This window comes from Pongo pygmaeus, chromosome 17 (genome assembly GCF_028885625.2).
Source record: "Pongo pygmaeus isolate AG05252 chromosome 17, NHGRI_mPonPyg2-v2.0_pri, whole genome shotgun sequence".
NCBI classification, from domain to species: Eukaryota; Metazoa; Chordata; class Mammalia; order Primates; family Hominidae; genus Pongo; species Pongo pygmaeus.
In genome coordinates this window covers 23,574,279-23,587,158 of record NC_072390.2, presented here as the reverse complement: position 1 = coordinate 23,587,158, position 12,880 = coordinate 23,574,279, and positions in this window count along the sequence as shown.

Here is a 12,880-nt window from a genome sequence, read left to right as displayed (position 1 = left end):
AAGTCCCAGACACCACAGGTCTCCCCTGGGCTCCTTCTCCGCAGGGCTCTGACCCTTCAAACCAATGGTTTCTCCAAGCCAGGTCAGAGAGAAAGGACTCCACCTGCCCTCCCTTGGCTGGGACCCAATTTGTCTCCAAAGAAGAGTCTACTTCTCAAGTACCTTGCTCTGAATGTATGAATATGATTAGTGTAACAGATTGGGTAAAAGCCCAACCTTTTTTAACATGAAATTGGCTACATCAATAAAAAGTCAAGATTTGGTTACAAAGCAAACACAAGGTCCTCTGTGAGGTCCTGATTGTGTCTCCTTCACAATCACTTTCAAGGCAGGTCATCTGTGAGTTGGGTGGAGAGAGGGAGTCCCTGCAAACAAGCTCAGTCTCATACAGAGTAGATATTCCTGGAATTGAAAGGTGTCTTAATATTTGGGATCTGAAGTATATTCTTTGAATGTCCAGTCCTCCAGCTGTCACCAAGTGTTATGCAAAGAACTGCTTTAGAGGTCTCTGAAATTATATATATATATATATATAATTTATATATATATAAAATGTATATATATAATTTATATATATATACACACACATTTTTATATAAGAAATATATACATATATAAATCTTATTTATAAAGCATTCCAACTCTGTTATTCTTCAGATGTAATATGATAATAGGCTCTGAGGATGATTTTTCTAATGCCAGAAGAAAATCAGCAAATTCCTCCTGAGCCTCCATTGTCATCAATTATACCATTGATTTATTCATGTATTTTCATACATTTTACTAATCTAAATGTATAGTATGGGCAAGGGTGTGTACTGATGGCCAAAAGAAAGTCTAACATGAGCAAGAGGCATTAGAAATACCATTTGACCCAGCAATTCCATTACTGGGTATATACCCAAAGGATTATAAATCATTCTACTATAAAGACACATGCACATGTATGTTCATTGCAGCACTATTCACAATAGCAAAGACTTGGAACCACCCCAAATGCCCATCAATGATAGACTGGATAAATAAAATGTGGCACAGATACACCATGGAATACTATGCAGCCATAAAAAAGGATGAGTTCATGTCCTTTGCAGGGACATGGATGAAGCTGGAAACCATCATTCTCAGCTATCTAACACAAGAACAGAAAACCAAACACCACATATTCTCACTCATAAGTGGGAGCTGAACAATGAGAACACATGGACACAGGGAGGGGAACATCACACACCAGGGCCTGTTGAGGGTTGGGGGGCAAGGGGAAGGATAGCATTAGGAGAAATACCTAATGTAGATGACGGGTTGATGAATGCAGCAAACCACCATGGCACATGTATACATATGTAACAAACCTGCACGTTCTGCACATGTACCCCAGAACTTAAAGTATAATTTTTTAAAGAAAAGAAAATAGAAAAAATAGATAAACAAATACAAATAATTAATTCCTTAGTGCAGTGAGGGAAAAGCACATTCACTTCTCATCTGTGAATCAATCTTTCAGCTGAATATTTATTGGTGTCATGCCAGGAGGAGAATGAAATGGGATGAGATGGAGACGGAAATGCCTCTGCTTCTTATCATTCCCTAGCCCCTGTGGCTTCCTGTCCCATTCCCAGCTCTAAGCCCGCAACCCCACAAAGCCCCCAGATTTGCCACTGTTCTTACTGGCTGGAGGCCCCACAGGGCAAGAGAAGTCATCACCAGAAGGAGACTTTTGGAAGGTTCATCGCTTGGCACAAATTGGTCACCCAGGCTCAGTTAATATGCAATGAACTGAGGAGATGTGTGGGTTACATTTTTCTCCCTAATATCCTAAGCTGTAACCTGGTCTTTGTAATAGAAAGATTGTTCTAAATGGTGTTTGGATTCAAAAGTACTATAATTTAGTTGTATAATAGATTAAATCATGCTGAATGAATTGGCCTAATTACTGAGCTAATTGTAACCCACCTCTTTTTATTCTGGATTTAAAACAAAAATAACAGAAATATCATTAAACTTTTGGAACACGCAGCATTCTGCTAATTCGACTTCTTCTGTTAGATGCTTGAGATGGATTATTCTCAAGAAGAATATTACTACTGACAGAATATATGTTCGTAAAATGAATGGATTTATTGCTGTGTCCCATAGGCTGACTCTTAAAAATCACTAAAGACCTTTCCCATCTTATTTGTCTTTTAAAGCAAAGCATATATTATGAATGTATATAAATTTAATAATATCCCTGTTAAGTTACTCCTATATTTTGATATAAATGATTCAATGAAATTGACAAACACCAAGTTCCTGGAAAATGAGTTTGTTTTTCTAAAACTGAGCAAGTCTGAATGAAAAATGGACCAAATATGATCTTTAGAACATTTGATTGACTTTATTTTCTGAGTCAAATGTAAAGTAAACTCAAAGAGGAATGAGGGCTGCAGAGTTTACTGCTATTGACTCTGCCAGGCTCAACAAAGAAGGCCTGTGAGCCCATGGAGGGGCCTGAGAGCCGTCCCCACGCACCCCCACCCAGCATTCATAATAATGACTTATGCAGTCTGAGATGCTGTGCCCTAAACACACCAGAAAGCTGCTGAGTGTTTGACAGGCCCATAAATCATCATGCCCACGCGGTTTTGCACCCTGTGGAGTCACTGGCCCTGGGGTTTAAGCCCTGGGTTTCATTGCCTGCTTTAGAGGGCGAAGCCAGAAAATCTCCTTTGGATGTAGCTGTGGCTTTCTTGTTCATGAAGCCTACGGCCATCTCATGCCAACCTGGTTTTTCCTATGACTGTCTTGGACACTCGCTCCTTGAGCCATAGGTGTTGTGGCATGAAGATTTTACTCTACTGGTAACGCAGCCCTTCTGTCCTTGTAACTATCAGCTTTAAGGGGAGAAGTGAGGTTTCCAAATGAAAAAGAAAATGCAGAATGACCAGTTCCTACAAAAGGGCAGCGTCTTTTCCTTTTATTTATTAATTTATTTAATTTTTATTTTTAGGGACAAGCTCTCTCTGTCACCCAGGCTGGAGTGCAGTGACATGATTATGGCTCACTGCAGCGTCAACCTCCTGGGCTCAAGCAATCCACCCACCTCAGCCTCCTGAGTGGCTGGGACCACAGGTACACACCATCATGCCCGGCCCATTTTTGTATTTTTTGTAGCAATAGGGTCTCCCTTTGTTGCCCAGGCTGATCTCAAACTCCTGGGCTCAAGTGATCCTCCCACCTCAGCTTCCCAAAGAATAAGGATTACAGGCGTGAGCCACTGCACCCATCCTATTTTATTTATATTTAATTTACAAAGCTCTACTTGGTACCCCTTAGGTCCTGGTATTAGTAAGGCCCCACAAAGGGTCATGTGGACCATTCCCTGGGTAGTCCCCTACTGTCCTCGCCTTCCACGCTCCCACTGCAGTCATCTGTGACAGCTGCCACATGGCTTCTCCTGTCTGCACCAAGCAGAGGTGGCAATGTTGGAGAAATGCCCACCTCGACGTCAGTTGGCTCCACTGTAAAACCACGTCTCTGACTTCAGTGGGTACGTAGCTGTGGGCGTTCATGCCGTCACTAACCCCAAAGGAGAACTCTAAATGGTGACTGTAAAGCCTCCTGGGATTCCAGTGAGCTGGACGGGCTGCTTTTACACGGCCTCCCTGTCCTGTGGCAGCAAGTTAGTTGTGAAAGGGCACCAGGCCCCAGAGCCACAAGAAAGGCTGTATTGAACCACGTGTGTATTTTCTTATCTCTGCCGAGCGCCAGTGTAACCAAAACTTGTCTGTTTCTCACATTACAAAATCCTAAATAAGCATTCTATCAGGCCCCTTAAATTAGAAACCTCAGCAACAAGACGTTCAGCCAGCAACCTTGCCATTGCGTAACAAGGATGGCTAGCCACCCACACCCTCGCGCTCCATGGAACCTAGACTCAGCCAGCTGTGGGTTCTGCTGGGCAGAAATAGCTGTGTCGGTTACTCTTGCTGTTTGATTTATTCTCCTGGTTGATTTAAGTCAGAGAAAACTGTGACAAAGTGACAAGTAATAACACAAAGGACCTGGATGCAAACACTGCTGGACCACTTATGTCTTCAGGGATTTTCTGCAGCAGTGAATGACATGGGCTTGGCAATTCCCCTTGGGCCCCTGGGGCCACTGGCAAACTCCCTAATGAGAAGAATCACAGAATCAAAATACAATACATATGTGAATTCTTCAAAACATTATCTGATCGTGTTACTTTATTTACGTACTGAGCTTTTTTTGAGTCCTCCGCAATCAACCTCTCCACTTCTTCACTGAAATGCGATCATCCTTAATTCTTCTCTGTTCCTTACCCCCACATTCATTCATCTTTCTTTCCAATTTTAACTAGGATCTTTTTCATATTCTGTCTCCAGCATCAGGCCCATTCCAGACTGTTGCTAGAAAAAGTATTCTGGGGCCGGGCGCGGTGGCTCAGGCCTGTAATCCCAGCACTTTGGGAGGCCGAGGCGGGCAGATCACGAGGTCAGGAGATCGAGACCATCCTGGCTAACACGGTGAAACCCCGTCTCTACTGAAATACAAAAAAATTAGCCGGGCGTGGTGGCACGCACCTGTAGTCCCAGCTACTCGGGAGGCTGAGGCAGGAGAATGGCGTGAACCCGGAAGGCGGAGCTTGCAGTGAGCCGAGATCGCGCCATTGCACTCCAGCCTGGGCGACAGAGCGAGACTCCGTCTCAAAAAAAAAAAAAAAAAAAAAAAAGAAAAGAAAGAAACGAAAAAGAAAAAGTATTCTGAATCGCAAATCCGATGAGGTTCCGCCTCTCTGCGACCCCCTTTAGTGCACCTCCATCCACCAGAGGAGCCGGACTCTCCCACTTCGGCTCCTGGACTTCTTACCTCGGCCTTCCTGAGAGCTGCCTGACCTCAGCCAGAACCACCTTGTGTCCCCATCGGAGTCTTTCATGTCTTTGCAGATAATGAAGGTCAGCCAGGTTCTCCCACTCTCTTTGTCTCTCACAACTCAGATTAAACCTTCTCATCCCTCTCTCCCCCCTCATAACTATTAGCACTGAGCTCCACCACAGCCAGGCAGAAATCAGGGCGAAACGTGTCATAGCTCTCGGCCATTTGGTTACCTGTGCCTTCTCTGCTAATCCACCTCCTTGAGGACAGGATGGGCGAGGTCTATGGTACCCGAGAGACGGGGTTCTGCTGTTCTCTGGGCTTGATCGTGGTCATCTGTCTGACCTCTTTCTCTTTGAATAACCTCCTCTGTCAGCCAGAGATGAAGTCACCTGCCTTGCAGACTTACTGTTAGGATTAAATGAAACAGTGTAAACACGTTTCTAACATAGTGCCTGCAAAGCAGCAAGTGCTCAAAATGATTTCTGTGTTAATGTCCTTATTCCAACAGACCACCTGACAAGTCCTCCATTTAACATTTATTCAGTCAGCAGCTATATATTGAGTGCCTACTATGTGCCAAACACCCTACTATGTTCTGGGTACACAGAGTTGAAAAAGACACAGCCCTGGGAGGCCAAGGCAGGCGGAACACGAGGTCAGGAGATCGGGACCATCCTGGCTAACACGGTGAAACCCCGTCTCTACTAAAAAATACAAAAAAATTAGCCGGGCATGGTGGCGGGTGCCCGTAGTCCCAGCTACTCGGGAGGCTGAGGCAGGAGAATGGCATAAACCCAGGAGGCAGAGCTTGCGGTGAGCTGAGATCGCGCCACTGCACTCCAGCCTGGGGGACAGAGCGAGACTCCGTCTCAAAAAAAAAAAAAAAAAAGAAAAGAAAAAGAAAAAGACACAGCTCTTTTCCATCAAGGAGTGTAGAATTTCCTTGTGGTGACAGTAAGGAAAGAGGCACTCAGCATTGGGAGTGATAAGTTCCATGATAAAGATCATAATGCGATGTTTTCTGAACACTGTGCATATGACTGATGTTTTAATCAAAAGAGCAGGACAGGAGGAAGGAGGCAGGTTGCTTGTGGCTTTGTGGTGTTGCTAACTTGGTATCTTTTCAGTTTCTTCTTGGGGGCCATCCAGTGTTTCTGTTTTCCAGGGTATAATGCCTATTTGATGCTTCCAAGGGGAATTGCCTGACCCGGACACTCGAGGTTATTTCAGGACTGATGTTCCAGGGAAAATGCATTATCACCTGATGGTTCTCTTGAGCTTTATTCAACTTTGCACTGCCTGCTGATGTTTTTTGCAGGCGATGTGGGGGCCAGGGATGGTCTGAGTCATATGGAATCACTTCACATGGCAAACCTGAGAGCCTTACAGAGGGAGGGGGTGGATAGACTTTGCCAAATCATCATGGAATTTACCAAGTGGCGTACCCTGAGAAATGCAAACATTCCAAGAGACACTTAATATTACTATCCTAAATGAGGAGGCACTTGCCAAGCTGTGTCTGGGGTCCAGGTTGTAAATCTTAAGTTGCTATTACAGGTGTAAGATATTATGAAAAGAGAGTCTGTACTCTGATGGTGACTGAGAGATTCACGAAGCTCTTCATGGTAGGAACATAGTTATTGTTTTGGAGCTCTATGTCTCTCCTTTGTTGCTAACATGTCTATAGTACAATTTTTGCTTTGCATTTGATATACATGTGATTATGTGGTTTCCTTACTTTTCAAATAACTTTAATCCTGTTTATACATAGAACACAGGACTACAGGGAATTTTTCAACGCATTTTAGTTTCAGAGATTTCTTCATGACTGTCTTCCTTAGGCTGGTCACCCACTCTAACCTCTGCGTCTTTCGAGGGCCTTAAGTGATGAAAGGAGACACGGGCCTGGGATTCCAGGGTCCAGGACATACTATCTGGGCTCAGTGATACTGTATATTGAAGTGAAAGTGACAATGGGGCAGCAAAGGAGGCAAAGAAAAGGAGAGGGAAGGAGAGGGAGGAATACAGACTGAACAAAGACCTGCTCTCTCACTGAGAGGGTGAAGGGGGCCCACGTGGCTGGGCATAAATTGGCAGAGAAACTTGTGCTGACCGAAGTCTGTGTGCTGAGGTCTGTCTTTGATCTTCCTGAAAGATTTTTTTCTCTCATCTTTTTCATGGGACGATCCCAGTCACTTTTATCTGTTCCATTCCATTCTGAAAATGCTCCAGAGAAACTGAATTTGAAGGAAAGAGTGAAAGCTGTAACTTGGAAGGGGAAAGGAAAGAGAAAAGGGGACGAGGAAAGGAAAAAGTGTGATGGAGAGTTATGGGAACATTTTACAGCAAGCCCTTTCAAAGCCAGGAAGACCTACTTTTTATATTCATTCGAATTTGCAGATTCATATTAATTTAATACAATGCCTTCATTGCTGTTCTATTCTTTCTCTTAGGGAAAAAGGGGAATGAAAAATGGTTTGCTGCTTCTCCTCTTGGCTGCAGAATACAATTACAAAACTGTAAAACTATGATGTTAAATACCATAGTTCTGTAATTATGAAACCAAAATACTAGGTGCATACCAAGCTACACAGTCACAAAATTGCTGCATAGTTCTCATAAACTTCATAAAACCTCTTAAAATAATCTTAATCTTTTTTATTTTTTAAAGTGTTGAAAATCAGAAGCTTTACCTATGAGACATATGAACAATCTTAAACATTAAAGTCATTTAAAAATGCATAGACAAAAGTACATAAACTGTTCAAAAAATAAAAGTCTTTTTGCTTTCATGGCTTTCTAAGGTCTAAATATTTATGAGGCATAATTTTCTCAGAAAATCTAATCCTATTAGCAGTTTTTCCCTTGGAGATAACTAAATTAAAAGGATTATCTTAATGTCAACAGAGTTCTATTGAGCATTTTCTACATATTTGATGAAAAATCATTGGAATTTTCCATTGTTTTGAAATTATTTAATACTTAAATTTTTCATAAGCTTTTCGAAAATTTTTATTTGTATAGAAAAAGTTGAAAGGATAATACAATAAATACTTGTCTGTCCTCCATGCAGATCCAGAAACTTTTAACATTTATTATATATGTACATTTGTTTCCTCTTCCTCTGTTTCTGTCTCTGTCTCTATGTGTACACATGTAATCATATATATTATGTATAATATATTTGATATATATGTATGATTTTTATTGTCTTAAGCATTTGAAAATATATTACAGACATCATGAAATTTCACTCCAAAGAGTTCAGCAGGTATGTCCTAAAAATAAGGCCCTTCTGCAACAATACCATTATTACATCTAATTAAAAAACAATAATTTAAAAATATAATTTAACATTCAATCCATATTCAAATTTTTCCCAAAGCCCCAAGAATGTCTTTTTTTCTTTTTCTTTTTCTTTTTTTCTTGCTCTGTCCCCCAGGCTAGAGTGCAGTGGCACAATCTTGGCTCACTTGGCAACCTCTGCCTCCTGGGTTCAAGCAGTTCTCCTGCCTCAGCCTCCTGAGCTGCTGGGATTGCAGGTGTGTACCACCACACCCAGCTAATTGTATACTTAGTAGAGACAGGGTTTCACCACGTTGGCCAGGCTGGTCTCAAACTCCTGACCTCAAATGATCCACCCACCTTGACCTCCCAAAGTGCTGAGATTACAGGCGTGAGCGACCACGCCCTGCCAAGAACATCTTTTATAGTATGTTCTTTTTTTGATCCAAGATTCAAATCAGTGATTGTTCTTGTTAATGTTCAAAATTCCCAAAGCTCACCTGGGCAGAGCCCTTCCAACTGTCTCCTGGGTTATTTGAGCCAATCCGTGTCATTCTTTGAGCCTTTGTTGTCTGTCACAAGATGTCAGAAGCTTACTTCATACTTTCTTTGTCCCAGATCTGGGGTAGCCATTTCTCTTCTGAGTCTGAATTTCTTCATCTACTGAAAAATAGTTCTTAGAAAGCCAAAAGTGGCACTGGTATGCTAATTGGCACTGGGACATTATTGCTTCTTGACCGTGTCAGAGGAGAACTATAAATACACATTTTTTAAAATCATGAGCTAATATTGATGTTTGCAATTCAAATTTAGCACTACTGTTTTTCCTAAATCATTTTATCTTATATCCCAACTTATTTTTCTTACACTAAAATTCTTGATTCCTGATAGTTTAATATTCTTTTTTTTTTTTTTTTTTTTTTTTTGAGACAGAGTCTTGCTCTGTCTCCCAGGCTAGAGTGAAGTGGTGCGATCTCGGCTCACTGCAAGCTCGGCCTCCGGGATTCAGGCCATTCTCCTGCCTCAGCCTCCCGAGTAGCTGGGACTACAGGCGCCGGCCACCACGCTCAGCTAATTTCTTGTATTTTCAGTAGAGACAGGGTTTCACCGTGTTAGCCAGGATGGTCTTAATCTCCTGACCTCGTGATCCGCCCGCCTCGTCCTCCTATCCTCCCAAAGTGCTGGGATTACAGGCGTGAGCCACCGCGCCCAGGCTTTTTCTCTATTTTTTTGAAAGTAAATATGTAAAATAGGTATGATTTCTTCCTTAAATGTTTTATAGATTTGCCGTTAATACTATCTAGAAATGTAGTTCTCTTGGTGGGAAGGTTTTTAATTAAAAACACAATTTTTGTAATGGATGTGGAACAATTCAGGTTTTCTATTTCTTTTCCTTTTTTTTTTTTTTTTTTTTGAGACGAGAGTTTCGCTGTGTCGCCCAGGCTGGAGTGCAGTGGCACGATCTCGGCTCACTGCAAGCTCCACCTCCCGGGTTCATGCCATTCTCCTGCCTCAGCCTCCCGAGTAGCTGGGACTACAGGCGCCCGCCACCACACCTGGCTAATTTTTTGTATTTTTAGTAGAGGCAGGGTTTCACCGTGCTAGCCAGGATGCTCTCGATCTCCTGACCTCGTGATCCTCCTGCCTCGGCCTTCCAAAGTGCTGGGATTACAGGTGTGAGCCACTCCGCCTGCCCAGGTTTTCTATTTCTTCCTGAGTCTGGACAATTTGGAATTTTCAAAAAAAAAAAAAGTCCTTTTTTCTAAGTTGTTAAATTTTTGGCATAAAATTATTTATTTCATTCTCTTAATTTGCTTTTGATTTCCATATTATTTGTAGTGATTTTTTTCTTTATTCTCAATATTTATAATTTGTGTTTCTCTCTCTCTCCCCCCTTGCTCACTTGCTCTTCTTTCTTTTCAGCCTAATTAGAGGTTTATTAAGTTTTAAAAAATATTTTCAAAGAAGTGGCACTGAGTTCATAACTATTTATATTTTTCTACTTCATTGATTTCTGCTCTTAGGCTTATTTCCTTCCTCTCTGTCATCTTTGGGTTTATTTTCTCCTTTATTTCCAGCTTCTTAAAATGGACACTAAGATGGTTGATTCTAGATCTTTCTATTTTCCTAATATATATTTCAAGCTATACAGTTCCTCCTAAGCTAAACTTTAGTTGCATTTTGCAATGTTTTGGTATGTTGTATCTTTATTTTCATTCGATTCCAAATATCTTCTGTTGTGATATCTTCTTTATTCCACGGACTATTTCTAAATATTTGGGGATTTTCCAAAACATCTACTACGATTTTTAATTTATTAAGATCAGAATATGTACTCTGAGTGATTTCAATTTGTTTATATTTATATCAAGTAATATTTTATGACTTATAATATGATCTGTGCTTGCTACATGTGAACTAGAAAAAAATGTGAATTCTTCAGTTGCTTATTACATCCTTCTATAAATCTCAATAACCCTCAAATAGTCTATAGTGTTTTACAAGTCTCTCATATCCTTACTGATATTTGGGAAACTTGTTCTATTGATTACTAAGAGATAATGTTAAAATCTCTAACTATAACTGTGGTGTTCTCTATTTCTCCTTTTATTTTTTGCTTTATGCATTTTGATGAAGAATATGTAATGGGGCATACATATTCTGATTTTTTTTTTCTTGATGTATTAATCCTTTTATCATTGGTAAATGTACCTATTTATCCTTGGTAATATTCATTGTTCTAATTTGCCTGATCCTTCCTTTTGATTGCTGTTTGCATGGTAGAAGTTTATATCCTTTTACTTTTAGCCTATATGAGTTTTCCTACTTAAAATGGGTTTCACGTAAACCACAGATAATTAGATCCCATTTTTTGTTCAGTCTGACAATACATGATTTTTAATGGAAATTCAGACTGTTTACATATATGTAATTATCAGTATGGTTGGGTTTAAATTCTATCATCTTGCTGTCTGTTCTTTGTTCTGCTTTTCTTCTTTTCTCAATTAGCTCTTATAATGTGATTAATTTTTAGGATTGTATTTTATATCCACTATTGGCATATTAACCATACCTCTATGTTTTATTTTTTATTAGAGCAGTAGAGGTTACATTATGCGTCTTTAACTTACCAAAGTCCACCTTAAAATAATATTATACTATTTATGAATTACAAAAGTTTATGAAGTTATAAGTGTATTTTCATTTTCCTGCCATTATTTGTATTGTTATGTCATAATTTAATTTTACATATGTTGCATAACCCAAAATACATTTTTTAGCTTTAAGGAGTCAAGTAACTTTTTAAAAATTGAGATAAAATTCATACATCATAAAATTTGCCCTATGAAATTGTACAGTTCAGTGGTTTTTAGTATATTCACAAAGTTATACAACTACCACCACTATCTAATTTCAGAATGTCTCACCATCCCAGAAGAAACCCCATACATATTAGCAATCATCCACATTCATCCCTTTCCCTGGCCCCTGGGAACTACTAATTTACATTCTGACTGTGAATTTAACTATTATGGGCACTTTATAAGAATAGAAGTACAGTATTTTTGAGCTTGTCTTCTTTCTCTTAGTCTAAAGTTTTCAGGGTTCATCCATGATGGAGCATGTATCAATACTTTATTCTTTTATGGCTGGATAATATTCTATTGTATGAATGTATGATTTTGTTTCTGCTGTCATAAAATGACGAACATATGAGTTATTTCCAACCTAATGATGGACATTTGGGATATAAATAAAAAATGCTATGAACATTCAGTATGAGTTTTTGCATGGAGATATGTTTTTAACTCTCTGGAACATACACCAATGAGTAAAATTGCTGGTTCTTATGGTAACTCTGTTTAAAATTTGAGGAACTGTCAAACTGTTTTTCAAAACTGTTATATGCCTTTTTCAACAGTAATGTGCATTAACTCACATTTCTTCATAGCACCTCAACATTTAAATTGCCTGTCTTTTTAAATATAGCCATCCTAAAGGTTGTATTTGTACTTTTCAAATTACTAATGATGTTGATCATGTTTCTCATGTGCTTATTGGCCATATCTTCTTTGGAAACATGTTTATTCAGATCTGTTTCCATTCTTCAATTTGATTACATTTCTTTTTTATTACTGAGTGGTAAGAATTCTTTATGTATTCTGTATAAAAATATCTTATCTGATATGATCTGAAATTATTTTCTCCCTTTCTGTGGGATGTCTTTTCACTTTCTTAAGCATGTCTTCTTAGGTATGATTTTTTTTTAATTTTGAGGAAGTCTAACTTTTCTATTTTCCATAGCTTTTGCTTTTAGTTACATATCTAAGAAACTTGCTTCATTCCAGATTACAAATATTTATACCCATGTTTCTTCAAGGAGTCTTAGAGTTTTTATCTCTTACACATCAGATTGAAGTCTGTTTTGAGTTAATTTTTGTATATGGTGTAAGGCAAGGGTCCAACATCATTCTTTTGCATGTGAATATGCAGTGGCCTCAGAACCATCTCTTGAAAAGACTATTTTTCCCCTATTGAATGACCTTAATATCCTTGCCAGTAATCAAAATCAATTGACCATAAATGTAAAGATTATTTCTGGACTTTCAACTTTATTCCATTGATCTATATGCCGTCCTAACGCCAGTACCATACTCTATCGATTACTGTAGATTACTATTATGTTTTTATATTGGGAAGTGTGAGTCTTCCAACT